We start from the raw sequence: 12,031 nt of genomic DNA on the forward strand, positions 1-12,031 counted from the left end.
CGAGGAAAGGAAACAAGGAAAAATAGAATATTTTAAGAACAATAACATTACAATAAATATTTCCTAAATAAACTATAAAAGAGTTAACAAAATAAGTGGAAGAAAAATTAGATAGTGTGCCCGAGTGTACCCTAAAGCAACAGAACTCTTACCCAAGACAGTAGAAGGCCATGGTACAGAGACTATGGCACTACCCAAGACTAAAGAACAATGGTTTGATTTTGGAGTGCCCTTCTCCTAGAAGAGCTGCTTATCATAGCTAAAGAGTCTCTTCTTCCCTTACCAAGAGGAAAGTGGCCACTGAACAATTGCAGTGCAGTAGTTAACCCCTTGAGAGAAGAATTGTTTGGTAATCTCAGTATTGTCAGTTGTATGAGGACAGAGGAGAATATGTAAATAATAGGCCAGACTATTCCGTGTATGGGTAGGCAAAGGGAAAATGAACCGTAACCAGAGAGAAGGATCCAATGTAGTACTGTCTGGCCAGTCAAAGACCCCATAACTCTCTAACGGTATATATATATATATATATATATATATATATATATATATATATACACACACATGTACCGGTATATATATAAATATACATATATATATATATATATATATATATATATATATATATATATAGATATATATATATATATATATATATATATATATAAATTATATATATATATATATATATATATATATATATATATATATATATATAGATATATATACACTGGTACATGAATATATATACTGTATATATATGCATATTATTATTACTATTATTATTATTATCATTATTATTATTATTATTAGCCTACTATTACTATTACTTGCTAAGCTACAACCCTAGCTGGAAAAACCGTATGCTATAAGCCCAGGGCTCCAACAGGGAAAATAGCCCGTGAGGAAAGGAAACAAGGCAAAATAATATAATTTAAGAACAGTAACAGCATTAAATTAAATATTTCTTACCTAAACTATAAAAACTTTAATAAAACAAGAAGAAGGTAAATAGAATAGAATATTGTGCCTGAGTGTACCCTCGAGCAAGAGAACTCTGACCCAAGACAGTAAAAGACCATGGTACAGAGGTTATGGCACTACCCAAGAATATAGAATAATGGTTTGATTTTGGAGTGTCCTTCTAGAAGTGCTGCTAACCATAGCTAAATAGTCTCTTCTGCCCTTACGTAGAGGAAAGTGGCCACTGAACAATACCAGCGCAGCAGTTAACTCCTTGGGTGAAGAAGAATTGTTTGGTAATCTCATTGTTGTCAGGTGTATGAGGACTGAGAAGAATATGTAAAGAAAAAGCCTCGTCTATTCGGTGTATGTGTAGGCCAAAGGAAAGTGAACCGTAACCAGAGAGTGGTATACAATGTAGTACTGTCTGGCCAGAGAAAAAGATCCAATGCAGCACTGTCTAGCCAGTCAAAGAACCTTATAACTATATATATATATATATATATATATATATATATATATATATATATATATATATATATATATATATATATATATATATATATATATATATATACATATTGTGTGTGTACGTGTGCATATGTGTGTGTATCACCTTTTGTATACTTTATTTAGTGAATAATGCAATAGAAAATAATCGATGAATATAACACTTTACCCTAATTTTTGGCCTTGCATAATAATAATAATATAACTATCCTTTGAAAACTTTGGTTTTACCGACTTTTTATGGTAATCACAACTAACTGAATTTATTGGAAGACTGAGAAACATTACTCGAGATCAAAGAGAAAAGGTTTGTCTTTAGGTATTTTTCTTTGTATGTCATTATGTATTTCTGGAGATTAAAGCCTAAAATACACGTTCAAAATTTTGCATCAAAATTTTGACGTGTAACATTGATACAAAATTTTGATGCATAATTGCCCACACACGTTTAGGAGATTTTCCCATCAAAATTCAGTATCGTCAAAATCTTCGACATGGATGCATCAGTGGCCATAGCACTAGTGTTGGCATTGGACTCTGATAAACCTCCTGGTAAACGGCGGAAATGGTCAAAAGACTAGAAAGTTTGATCAAAATTTTGACAGGAGCCCACACACGCATCAAAAATTTGACGACTCGTCAAAAAAAATATCAAACGAATTTGATCAATCAAAATTTTGCTTCAAATATTTTTTTTTTTTACATCAAAACGTCCTACATACTCTCAAATTTTGCATAAAAATTTTGGTATCCAAATTTTTATGCAAAATTTTGACGCTTTTTTTTTGAGCGTGTATGGGATCCTTAAGGCTCTTTTTCTAACCCAGACCCGGAGAAGACGATAGATAGGTAATGGGTTGTGGACACCCAAGGGATCCGGCGAGTTGTTCGTCTCTTGAAGGAAGGTTATAACCAAGGTTATAATAACGAAAACTAGAGAGGCACTCGTTAGAGCACAGACCTCCACCTCGGCAGCTTATTTCTCGACCTTTTGCTCGACTCTGACCTTGACCTTTGACCTTATCATGTATTAATTGGTGTGGATTTTCATACACTCAAATATGAACTAAATTTGAAGTCTGTGTGACAGCAATGTCCAGACGTGAATTGGACATTTTGTTTGACCGTGACTTTGATCTTTGACCTTGGCCTTCCAAAATTGAAAAATGTCCAGCTTTTTACATAACAGCTAATTCCTGCAAGTTTCATTACTCCACGATTAAAGCTGTGGCCAGGAAGCTGTTCACAAACAAACACAAAAGTGCAGACACAAACAAACACACAAATAGGAGCTCTCCAGTAAAAAAAAAATAGAACCGATCATGGGGTCTAGCCCATTGATTAAGTGTGGTCTGATAAATATTCAATCGGTGGGGAATAAAACATAAAGATTAGAAATCTTATTAATGAAATGGAATTAGATTTATGCTTATTAACTGAAACTTGGTTGCGGGGAAATATTAGTGATAACTCAAAGATTCAGGAGATGACGCCGTGTACTCGCGATTTCTACCACGTACCAAGAAAGGATAAAACTGGAGGAAGAGTGGGTGCCTTCGTGACGAAAACCTTCTCTAGGGTTTCTATCATGAATGAAATAATATTTGAAACGTTTGAATATATCTATTTAAAACTGACAAGAAACAGTAAGGTATTGAATATAATATCATTATATAGACCACCAGGGAGTAATATGAGGAAATTCGTTGAAGAATTTAATATTCTTGTGGGTGTGGTGGACGATATTAAAAATACATTAATTGGTGGAGACTTTAATTGGTGGGTAGATGATGAAAACGATAATAAGGCTAAAGAACTCAAGGAAGTATTTGAGATGTTTAATTTAATAAACAGTGTTTTGGTATCAACGTCAGTAGGTGGTCATACACTCGACTTGGTATTATGTGGGAAAGATTCTGACCTAATAAGAAACCTTGAAGTGGAACCAGACTTTGAGATCTCAAAAACACATAAACTCATCACTTTTGATGTTAATATAAACTGCATCAGAGTATTGAAGAAATGGATCACATATAGGGAACGGGAAAATTTTGATGCTGAGAACTTTATTGAAGCTAGTGTAGCGCAAATGTCTTGTGAGAACATACAATGTGAACATATGGTAGATAGAAAATGTGTTGGGTGTTATACCAAAAAGTATAAAGACAATTTTGGAAAAATGTATGATACCAAGTGTCCTATAAAGAGCAAACAAATAGTTGTACACGAAAATGTTAGATGGTGTAATAGTGAGCTATTAAAGGCAAAAAGACAGACGTAAGATGGAAGATAGATGGAAAAGAGCCAAATCCTCACAAGCCAGAATTCTATATAATATGGCCAGAAATGACTATAACATCCTTTTAGAAAAAAACAAAAAGAAAATTCTACAACGGCGAAAGTAAAAAAAAAAAAAAAAAACTAATAACATGAGGGAGTTTCACAAAAACCTAGATGATTTGATGGGATTAAAGAAAAAATATGTCTTGCCTGATAATGTCTGTGCAGAGGAATTTGCTATATTCTTCAATGAAAAAAATGATAAAATTTATAGAGGTTTCCCCCAAAATCACTTAGAAGGACAGTCAGTTATGCCAGTGAAGAAGGGTCAGAAGTTAATAAAATTTAAGGAAATAAATATGTGCGACTTGTTAAAGGTTATGAAAGAGATGAAGAATATATATTGTGGAAATGACCCTTTGCCAATCAGTTCAATAAGTGAAGCTCCAAACCAGCAAGTTGTATATAATATTTACCTGAATATAATTAACCTAAATACATCACAATCCTGTTCTTCTAGCTGTGAAAAAACTGCGTTGATCAAACCAATATACAAAGAAAAAGGTGATGTAAACAAATTAAATTCATATAGGTCCATTTCAAATTTAGTCGAAGCTTATTGAAAAAATCATAAGTGAGCAATTATGGGCGCATATTGATGAGTTAGAGGTATTCCCGGAAACTCAAACGGCCTACAGAGCTAATCACTCTACAGAAACTACCATATGCTTAATAATGAATGATATGATAGGTGTTCTTGATGAGGGAAAGTGTGGAATTTTGATTATGTTAGATCTTAGTGCTGCTTTCGATACTGTTGTGCACGAGTACTTACTTGACGACTTAAAAGTCTATTGGAGTGACTGAGGAAACACTGGAATTTTTGCGAAGCTACTTAACGAACAGGAAGACTATTGTAGAAGTTTCTGGAAACCGATTCAGTGAGAGAATTCTTATGAAAGGTGTACCACAGGGTAGTGTTCTGGGCCCTATCTTGTTCAACATATATACTATCGAGCTATCACACATCTTGAAAAAACAAAAAGTGGGCTTTAAACTATATGCAGATGATACTCAGTTCTACCTTTCAATTTCAACAACACAAGATACAAAGAAGAAAATTGATGAGATAATGACTGAAATAAAAACATGGATGCAGAGGAAAAAGCTTAAATTAAATGATGACAAAACAGAATGTATGCTTTTTGGCACAAAGGTGGCTTTGAAGAATTACCAGTTATTTTAAAGTATAAGAATTGGTGGCGCTGATGTTAGGATTGTGCCTGTTGTGAAAAATTTGGGTGTACTGATAGATTGTAATTTGTCAATGAGGGATCAAATAGTGAACACAGTGAAAGTGTGTAACTATCACCTGAGAAACATAGCCTTTATCAGAAAATATTCAACAGAAGGCAGTACAAAAATTTTAGTGATGAGTCTCATAATATCAAGGCTTGATTATTGAAATTCTCTGTACTATGAATTGCCCAATACACTACTAAGAAAGCTTCAAAATGTGCAAAACCGGGCGGCTAGACTGATAAAAGGCATTAAACTACGGGAGAGAATAACTCCTGCATTGATCGATCTACATTGGTTACCTGTTAAGGCTAGAATTGAATTTAAGATTTGCTTGTTGATTCACAAAGCACTTACAAGTGATAAGCCTAAATATCTTCGTGATTGCTTGGTCCCCTACCCTCAAGCTACTAGCGCTGCTGTAAGAGTTAGACATGCTGACGACCCATATAGACAATTCGAAATTAGTGTGAATCATGCAATAGGAGGAAGAACGTTTTGTTATGCTGCACCGAGACTCTTCAACGACCTTGCACTTAATGTCAAGAATAGCAAAAATGTGGCAGCTTTCAAGAAAAAACTGAAGACTTATCTCTTTGGAAAGTGTTATAATAGTGATCTGAAAACTATTAAGCCTGAATACAAAAGCTAGCGAATAACTGAAAAGATACAGAGCAAAATATTAACGGGAAGGAAATTATTTTCACACACCAAGGTCCACCTGAACAGACTCTTAGTGTCTGATGGAGGGCGAGAAATAAACCCCTAAAAGTAAAAGTAAAAGTAATAGGGGCGAACATAACCTCCTTCCAACTTCGTTGGCGGAAGTAAACATAAGCAGGGAGATAATTTTTACCCTCCTTGGAAATATGCTGTTGAGTTTTTATTTTCACTACAGGGATTGTCTCATGGGCCAATTTTAATCGCAGTTCTGTAATTACTATATAACATCTACTGGAAGCTATCAGTAACTGATTAATGTTAGTGACCAGGTTGTGGAGGGATCTTCCTAATCATGTTGTTGAATCATTGGAACTTAAGAAGTTCAAACTTGCAGCGAATGTTTTTATGTTGAATTGGCTGACATAAGTCTTTTTATAGTTTGTACATGAAGGGTTTTGTTTTAATGTTGTTACTGTTCGTAACAGATTTTATCATAATTGTTCATTATTTCTCTTTTACTTTATTTATTTCCTTATTTCGGTGCCTCACTGGGCTATTTTTGCCTGTTGGAGCCCTTGGACTTATAGCATCTTGGTCATTCAACTTGGGTTGTAGCTTAGTTAATAATAATAATAATAATAATAATAATAATAATAATAATAATAATAATAATAATAATAATAATAATAATAATAATGATGATGATGATAGAGTCTGTAAAATCTACCTCGCTGTTGTTATCAATAAGATATTTTTTATTTGGAAAGTCATGCTTCCTATAATTTTTTTTGATAAACACAGAGAGCAATAATTATTTGCATTCAAAATGAGACAATATCATACTTACGGTGTTGCGTGACCAAAAAATATCATTGTACTTATTTTCGTTTTGTTTATGGGGGTCTTATCCTTAGTAGTCCTACAAAGAGCGCCGACACCCATCAAAGGAAAGAAAGTAATTCTGATAATGATAGTAATACGACGGTATTTATCATCCCTTATTTTCGAATGATAAAAAAAAAAAAAAAAAACAGATAGGTGTCACGCAAGAATCTAGAGAGACCTTTCATTGCCGGTAACCATAATTTCTTTGAATACTGCATATGAGCATGTTCGATGTGACAGCCAATTGTCGAATTGTTACTCCAAGGTATGGAGTGGTCCGGCTTATTTGTGTCTTTTAAAGGTTTCTGAACTTTCGTGGTATCTGTTACAACAGGACATTGAAATCAATATAAGATTGTAGTCTGCGAAAGTCAAGGTACAAAATGGGTCTCTTTTCTATCCAGAAGTTGTTGGAGAATAAGACATTTTATTTGTTTTCTATTGAAGGATAGAGGCAACAGACAGTGACATTGCCCTGTCAAGCAAGACAATGTCCTAGAGACTGACCATATATACATATAATCAGCGCCCAAGCTCCTTCTCCATCCAACCTAGGACCAAGGAAGGCCAGGCAATGGCTGCTGATGACTCGGCAGATAGACCCATAGGCTCTCCAAAACCCCACGTCCTTAGCTCACACGGAGGGTGAGGTTGCAGCGACCAAAGAAACTTACGAATTTGATCGGGGCTTTTACCCCAGTCTGACGTTCACCAGTCAGGGACGTTACCACATCGGCCACCACAACCATTTTTTCTTGCCGCAAAGGTTCTATTCTGGTCCCTTCTCCATTTCTTACTTTACTCTAAGGGCTGCTTTTCTGGTCCTATACAGGAGGGTAACCCTACTCTCTACAGGTCCTCCACAGTCATTTTATCATGTTCGTTCGAAAGCATTCAACATTTCACACCGCATATTATTATTATTATTATTATTATTATTATTATTATTATTATTATTACTTGCGAAGCTACAACCCTAGTTGGAAAAGCAGGATGCTCTAAGCCCAAAGGCCCCAAAAGGGAAAATAACTCAGTAAGGAAATAAAATAAGGAATTAAACTACAATAGAAATTCAAGAACAATAACGACACTGATTTAAATATTTCATATATAAACAATAAAAACTTCAAAATAACAAGAGGAAGAGAAACAAGATAGAATATTGCTCGTCTATTGTCAAATCCACACTATCAAAGCACTTGGAGAACAAGAAAGTTTTCAGTTTCTTCTTAAAAGCCTTAATGTCTTCAGTCTTTCGAATGTCTAGTGGGAGCTTATTGTATAGTCTCGGGATCACCAAAAATAATAATACCAATTCCCCAATATCGCAAGAGGGTCTGTCCCTCTCTTTTATTCTTCTCCTGTACTTCATTTTCTCCCTATTTCCTTAATCTTTCCCATCCCGAGTACCTGCCTTTGAGCTATAAACTGGATTGTATCCAGGGGTACTCTACCTTTCCCCATTTTCCCCACTTCCCTATCCTTATTATTATTATTATTATTATTATAATAGTCTCGGGGCCGCAAATTTAAAAGGCTTTAGAGCGGGGGTCGGGTAACTTTTCTGGGCGTGACCCCAAAATATTTGTAATAAAATGAATTTACCCCTGACTTTGAAGTACTCCGGTAGACAAACCAATTCATTTATAGAATACGCGGATAATAAACACAATATTTATATTGCGATAATGTTTAATCGTTTATTTTATATATCATTAGGAAGTAAAAATCTGTCTTTTTGGCATATAGTGCAAAAGAAAAAAATCGTAGGAAATTATGAATTTATAAACTTGAATAAGTCTCTCATTTTTAGCATTACATGGCCCAGAAGCAAAATTATTGATTATTATGTATTTCAAATACATACAAAAACAAAATAGGAAAAAGTTGTCCAGTAGTAGGTTGGCCAGGACACCAGCCACCCGTTGAGATACTACCGCTGGAGAGTTATGGGGTCTTTTGACTGGGAAGACAATACTACATTGGATCCTTCTCTCTAGTTACGGTTCATTTTCCTTTTGCCTACACACACACTGAATAGTCTAGCCCCGAAATCAAACCATTGTTCTCTAGTCTTGGGTAGTGCCACAACCTCTGTACCATGGTCTTCCACTGTCTTGGGTTAGAGTTTTCTTGCTTGAGGGTACACTTGAGCATACTCTCCTATCTTATATCTCTTCATCTTGTTTTGTTAAGGTTTTTATAGTTTATATAGGAGATATTTATTATTGTTACTCTTCTTAAAATATTATTTTTCCTTTCCTCACTGAGCTATTTTCCCTGTTGAAGCCCCAGGGCTTATAGCATCCTGCTTTTCCAACTAGGGTTTTAGCTTAGCAATTAACAATAATAATAATAATAATAATAATAATAATAATAATAATAATAATAATCCATAATTGTGAGGAAAATTTTTACCCTTTATGGCATAGGCATGTCACACAAATAAAACTAATGAAAAAAAAAATATTGAAAACTTGAATACTTCATTAATATCAGCTCCCTGAGACTTTGGAAGAAATGATACTGTTTCATCTTTGATACAAAAAAACTCAACGTCAGGGATTTTTTATGCCACTGCTACTTGGATGCTGTCTTCAGGAACCAGCCGGTTTCTGTATTTTGTTTTTAGATTTACAAGGGAAGGAAAACTTTGTCCATAAAGCTAGGTTGTTACGAAAGGTAGCAGAATTTTTAGTTGCTTCCCATTGTGCAGTTTTAATACGAATTTCAAGCATTTGATATACAAAGATTTGAGAGGTCATCTATGGTCTCAAATTCCATGCTAGTTTAACTGTTGAAACGAAGTTCAATTAGCTCTTCAGCCAATTATTCAGGGTCTTCAGGCAAATCAGTGTACCAACCGTGTGTCACACGATCGTACATAATTATTTTGTATATATTATGCTTGTATCTGCGCTCTTCCCTCGCACTAAAAAGAACCTGTCTCCGGTTTTGCTCTGTAACATTGTCTGTCTCTCGAACATGTTATGTCCTGTTGCCTTGAGGTTTTGTATATAAAGGAGAGTATTAGAGAAGGGTTGTGACTCAAAGGCAGGAAGCAATCAACTGAGTACTTTATTAAGGAACACTCTCCTTTATATACAAAACCTCAAGGCAACAGGACATAACATGTTCGAGAGACAGACAATGTTACAGAGCAAAACCGGAGACATGATCATTCAGGTTCTTTTTAGTGCGAGGGAAGAGCGCAGATACAAGCATAATATATACAAAATAATTTATGTACGATCGTGTGACACACGGTTGGTACATCAGCCAGTTCACATTCGAAGGGATTTACAACCCATCTTATAGTATAGGAATCAAGTTCTGGAAAGTAGTCACAGAACCTATTTCTAAGTTTCGACAGGCGTCTTTTGACCAATTCCTACATGTCACTAAGACTGCAGTCTTAAGTCTTCCAAAAACTACCAGGTTTGTAAATACAGCAGTCTTATTGGCATTCACTTTTTGGTTTCAAGGCTAAAGCTTTGATACAAATGCTAAAAAATTTTTCCCCTGCTAAGATGCTATAGATTTTCTTTCCATGCAGTACCTTATTCAGCTTATTTATATGTCCAAAAATCACAGATAAGTATGCAAGAAGAGCTAGCCAAGTTGATTTTCGGAACTTGTCTGCAATTTTGTTTTTGATCAGTCAGAAACATTTCAAATTCGGTTTTAAGATAGCACACACTATCTTTTTAATACGATGTAAAACACCTACTACTAGAGTAATAGATTTATTAAACAGGAATATATTATATATACTGCAGATTATAGACGATTATAATATATAGAGTACTGTATATAGAGGAAGTACTAGAATCTGATATAAAAAAACATTTCTCTATTTCCGTAGTTCTGAAGATTCTGGGGTACTCAGTGCATACATTTTTCTCCAATTTTCAAAATCGTTCACCCGTTACCCCCCCACCCCACCCCATAAAAAAAAAATATCTAAATTACCCCGTTTGGGGTAATTGACCCCTGTTCCCAGATCACTGCTCTTGAGCCTACAGTAGACGTACATCTACGTTCCAATGATTTGAAATCGTATGTAGCTAGGTCTATTCTCATTTACATTAAGGGCAGGTTTTCTGGCCCTATACTGCAGGGGAACCCTTCTCAATACAGGACCTTGCGTAATTCATTTGATCGTATACCATGGTCTTCCACTGTCTTGGGTTAGAGTTCTCTTGCTCGAGGGTACATTCGGGCACACTTTTCTATCTTATTTCTCTTCCTCTTGTATTTTGGAAGTTTTTTTATATAGTTCATGTTTGAAAGACCTATTTTAATGTTGTTACTATTCTTAATTTTAATTGTTTATTACATCTCTTGTAGTCTATTTATTTCCTTGTTTCCTTTCCTCAATGGTGTATTTTTTCTTGTTGGAACCCTCAGGCTTATAGCATCTTGCTTTTTCAACTAGGGTAGTGGCTTAGCTAATAATAATAATAATAATAATAATAATAATAATAATAATAATAATAATAATAATGCATTCCAAGAATTTCAGCATGTCTAACAGCATATTACTCGTCTATTGTCAAATCCACATAATCGAAGCACTTAGAAAACAAGAAACATTGCTCTCGGGATTAGAGTTCCCCTGACCATGGGTCATTGTAACACCCAACAGGACATCATATCTTGCATTTATTAATTCTATTTATTTTACAGTTACTATCTTAACAATGTCTCCATTGCATTATTATTTCACCCATTTATTAATTAACCTCAGTATCGTACTCTCCCGTAAATCCCGAGAGGCCACCCCTTTATTATTATTATTATTATTAAATGCTAAGCTACAACCCTAGTTGGAAAAGCAGGATGCTATAAGCCAAGGGGCCCCAACAGGGAAAATAGCCCAGTGAGGAAAGGAAATAAAGAAAAGTAAAATATTTTAAGTATAGTAACATTAAAAAAAAATATTTCCTATAAAAACTATAAAAAAAACTTTAACAAACCAAGAGGAAGGGAAACTAGATAGAAGTGTGCCCGAGTGTACCCTCAAGCACGAGAACTCTAACCCAAGACAGTGGAAGACCATGGTACAGAGGTTATGGCACTGCCCAAGACTAAAGAACAATGGTTTGATTTTGGAGTGTCCTTCTCCTAGAAGAGCTGCTTACCATAGCTGAAGAGTCTCTTCTACCCTTAGCAAGAGGAAAGTAGCCACTGAACAATTACAGTGCAGTAGTTAACCCCTTGGGTGAAGACGAATATTTTGGCAATCTCGTATATACCCCATGAAAATCAACATTTCGGGGATTCCACAGTATGTTAGTTCTCTCTTCTCTTCGCTAGCAAGCTTTAGAATTCTCTTCTTACCTATGTTCTCCCAAGGTCTTATGATCTTTCGACAGATATAATTTTTATCTCATCATGTCGCTTGAGAATCTGATTTGAGTTTCTCTTC

Source organism: Palaemon carinicauda, chromosome 17 (assembly GCF_036898095.1).
Source record: "Palaemon carinicauda isolate YSFRI2023 chromosome 17, ASM3689809v2, whole genome shotgun sequence".
Classification (NCBI taxonomy): domain Eukaryota; kingdom Metazoa; phylum Arthropoda; class Malacostraca; order Decapoda; family Palaemonidae; genus Palaemon; species Palaemon carinicauda.